This window comes from Triplophysa dalaica, chromosome 13 (genome assembly GCF_015846415.1).
Source record: "Triplophysa dalaica isolate WHDGS20190420 chromosome 13, ASM1584641v1, whole genome shotgun sequence".
Lineage (NCBI taxonomy): Eukaryota > Metazoa > Chordata > Actinopteri > Cypriniformes > Nemacheilidae > Triplophysa > Triplophysa dalaica.
The window spans coordinates 19,560,056-19,564,201 of record NC_079554.1 but is presented as its reverse complement, the minus strand read 5'-3'; positions in this window follow the sequence as shown (position 1 = coordinate 19,564,201).

Sequence of the window (4,146 nt, the reverse complement as noted above, 5' to 3'; positions counted from 1 at the left end):
GCTGTTTTAAAGTTACTGCTCATGTTCTGTGTATCGCGGCTGTCCTTTTGAAACCTCGCATCTCCATTTTTAATGATTTATGTAATCATTTAATAGTTGAATCATTCCAGTAAGATAAGTTTCCTGCTGTTCTTCCCTTTTCATATCAGATAGTAGACGTCTAAGTCTGCTGGATAGTTAGATCTATCATTTATGGCATCACAATAACAATTGAAACAACCTACGGGATCATTTTGGATGAAATACCAAGATGGTATATTCTATAAACTTCACATCAGATGATGGATGACAACATGTAAGTCGTCGCCTTAGAATTATAAGGTTCTATCTGACATCTTTATCCAAAATTGAGTATTCACATGACTTATTTACATTATGCCATGCTTTTTTTAAATGTGTACATTTTGTTATTGTAATTTATTCAATTACAAAGCTTCCAATTCAAATAAGTTTCCCGTCGCTCTGCTTGTTTACTTTATGATGCTGGACATCAGGCTAAAGTCTGAAGTTTTGCCAGAGGGTCTGTTTGCTGAGCTGGTTTCTGTTTTGATGTATTTCGGCAGATATTGCACTGTAGTTTATAGTGAAACTGCTACAAAAAGAGGTTTATATGCAAAATTATTCTTACTTGTAGCTTTCCTGTAGCTCAGTGGCTAGAGAATGATGCCAGCAACGCCAAGATCATGGGTTCGATCCCAGGGATAGCAAATACTCAAGTACAAATGTAAAGTATCACGCAATGTAAGTTGCTTTGGAAAAAAGAGTATGCCAAATGCGTAAATGTAGATACATGGTTCATATAGTCAAGGGGAAATCAAGCAACTTTAAAAGATTAATGACAAGTATTAGATGTCTCCACAATACAACTGAACTCAATAAAACGTAATGTAAACACAAAACTGAAACAAAACTCAGCCATAGATTAATCTTTTTGCACATGACACCTCAAAGTATGTGAAACTATTACTGTTCAATCCTAGTTCACTTCATTAATCTTTAAAGCCCTTAGATTCACTCCGCAAACAAAAAGCTTAAAGTTACGTAAGACACAAATGTCTAATTCTGACAAATCACATGATCAGTAACAGTAATGCTGGTTCAAAATATATTGATCAACAAACAGCACACAGTTCATGTCCTCTATTAAACAATGATTGACAGAAAAGTAACTAGTCTATCAGATCCACACTCTTGATAACATCATATTGAGCAACTATAGACTGATATCAAATCTTCCTTTTATTGGTAAGATTATTGAATATGTTGTTTTTATTCAGCTACTGAACTTAAGATCATATCAAATGGATATCTGGATAAATTTCAATTTGGTTTCCAGCTGCATAACAACACAGAGACAGCGCTCATAAAGACAATAAATGATATTCGCCTAAATTCTGATTCTGGCAAAATTTAACTGTGCTGAAATAGTGGGATAATAAAACCTAGTCCTATTAACTGAATCGGAGTCAGGCTTTCTGGGACGGTACTGCAAAACAAGATGGAACGAACAGTTGTCAGGTTAAAAACACGCAGTTGTCGCAAATACCCAAGTCTGGAAGAAAAATCTTACGGAAACCCTAACAAATGTTGGTTATGCATGTATGCATTTTGTTTTCTCTCATTTAGTGTCAGCGGCAGGCCTCTCGTAGTTAAAGCACGGAACAAGTTTGTTCTTCACAGAGTAACATCAAGGAGTATTGATTGTAGGAAAACCTGGAGTGTCTGTCTGTATCCCTTAATTTGTAAATTTGGATTGAGGAAAGCATGAAAGAAAACACATTTACAATATCGGAGTGTTCGATTCCTTGCCATTTAAACACTGTAACCTTACAACTGAGTTTTTTTAAAACACATCCACTTTGTACTTGAGTTACCACGACAACATGAAACAGATGTTTTCTCCTCACCAGGCCGAGTGGTCCCCTCAGTCAACAAACATTCTACAATAGTGAGGCCTCCAAAACTCTTACAATGACTTTATAGATTCCTTTATATTTTGGTTAATAAAATCTTCAACAGCAGCAACCACTTAAATATCAGGTCAATTTCCTGAATCAATATTATTATATGGCATCATTGTGAAGAAGTGGAGTCATGCGCGTAAATCGCACCATTTATTGTCAAAAATATATTTATGTAAACCTAAAATAATTGAAAAATAAGAAAAAAATAACTAATGCAAACTTTTTTACTGTAAATGAAGTAATTCTCTTTTATGTAGTTGACATCAAAATGCTGATTACCAATGTTCTTTTTAAATGAATCTGCTATGTTAGAGAAAGAAAATGTTATGTTATATAAGATTATTTTATAGATATTTTAACTCAATATACAAAATATAAAAGAGCAGATTCAAGAGATGTGAGTCATTGTCTTATTCATTGTCAATCATTGTCTTATTTTCTCATGATTATGACTTGGATTTTGCATTCAAAAGTTTCCATTTATTTGGCATCTCTCAAACATTATTCTATAACCAGGAAATATCTGAAGTAGTGATGTTGAGAAAAAAATATAAAGTTAAACAGGCAATAAGTCCCATCTCATACTCTTGAATCTGATCTTGTATACATGCAGAAGATTGTATGCTTAGCAGAGGAGACGACTACAGAGGCAACATCTCCATCACTGAGAGTGGATTCACCTGCCAACACTGGGACTCTGATCCACTAAATGTGTTCAATCAGTCATTGTGAGAAACTAGCATTTACTTACTGTACATAAATGAAATACTGTCCACTTAGTCCAGGTAAACAAAATGTGTGTTTTGTATATATCCTGAGGAGAAGTTGGAAAAGAACTATTGCAGGAACCCTGATGGAGATCTCAGGCCCTGGTGTTATACCACAAATCCAAACGCTGGGAGTTCTGCTCTATTCCTAGATGCAGTAAGATTCATTCCTGTCAGAAATCACTGTGTCAAATATTCAGTACATCAGTTATCGATCATGTTTTTCTTATATGAACAATTCAATTTCATGTTATTTATATAGCACTGTTCACAATTGTCAATGTTGCAAAGCAGCTTTACATACATCATAATAAAATTTAATAAAAATAATACTGGGGGAAATTAAGTAGAATATATGGTATCAAGACAAATGGTTTTATTGCAAGTTTTTCTCTATGCAATGTTCACTGATGTCAGGGGATTATCAGAAGCTATAAATTATTCAATCTAAATATACCTAATTTAGTTATATTATTTTTTGTAATATTGTAATCAGGACTAGGAGTCTAATATTACAACATTTTTTGTTTAAATATGTTTACATTCATGTGTTTTGTTATACGCAAGTGATTTATATTTATGGATTAAACTAGAACAGCAGTCTCCCAGCGAGTAACGGTGGCAAGGAACCAAAACTCCACTATAGACGTATATGTGTATAAGAGTGGAGAAAAAAAACTTGAGAGAGGCCAGACTTGAGCAGGAGAGCCTCCTCTGGCATGTTAAAATAGCACTGCTGCAACTGAAGACACAATCATTTCTGTAAACTGTGAAATTCATTGGAAATAGTTCACGGGTCTGGGTAGTGAAAAGAGGAAAGAACAAGTGAGAATAGAAAAATTATATATTTATGTCCATCCAATATTATTATGGTTCTGGATGACTGTAAGTTATGGCTGTAGTTGCACCTTAAACTCGTTGTGCTCCTTAAACCATTCCGGGACCATTTTTGCTTTGTGTCAGAGCACATTATTCATATTGCTCTTGTATTGTACCACACAAGCCATCATTGGCTCCCCATGTGCATCAGTGAGCCTTGGCCTCCCATGACCACTGAACAACTGTCGCCAGTTGACCACCTTGAACCAATGTTGATAGATACTGACCACTGCAGACTGGGAATATCCACAAGAGATGACCCAGTCGTCTAGCCATCACAATCATAATCACACTTGGTAAAACTCGCCGTAATCGACATCAACACATCAACTTTAAGGACACATGTTCACAGCTGCATAACATATCCCACCCACTAACGGGTACCGTGATGAAAAGATGATCAGTATTATTCACTTCATCTGTCAATGGTCATAATGTTATGCCTGATCGGTGTATGCAATAATACAAAAAATAGTCTAGTCTTTGTCGTTAAAATTGATTAATTCTAAAAAAAATTAAGGGTTCAATAAATTAAA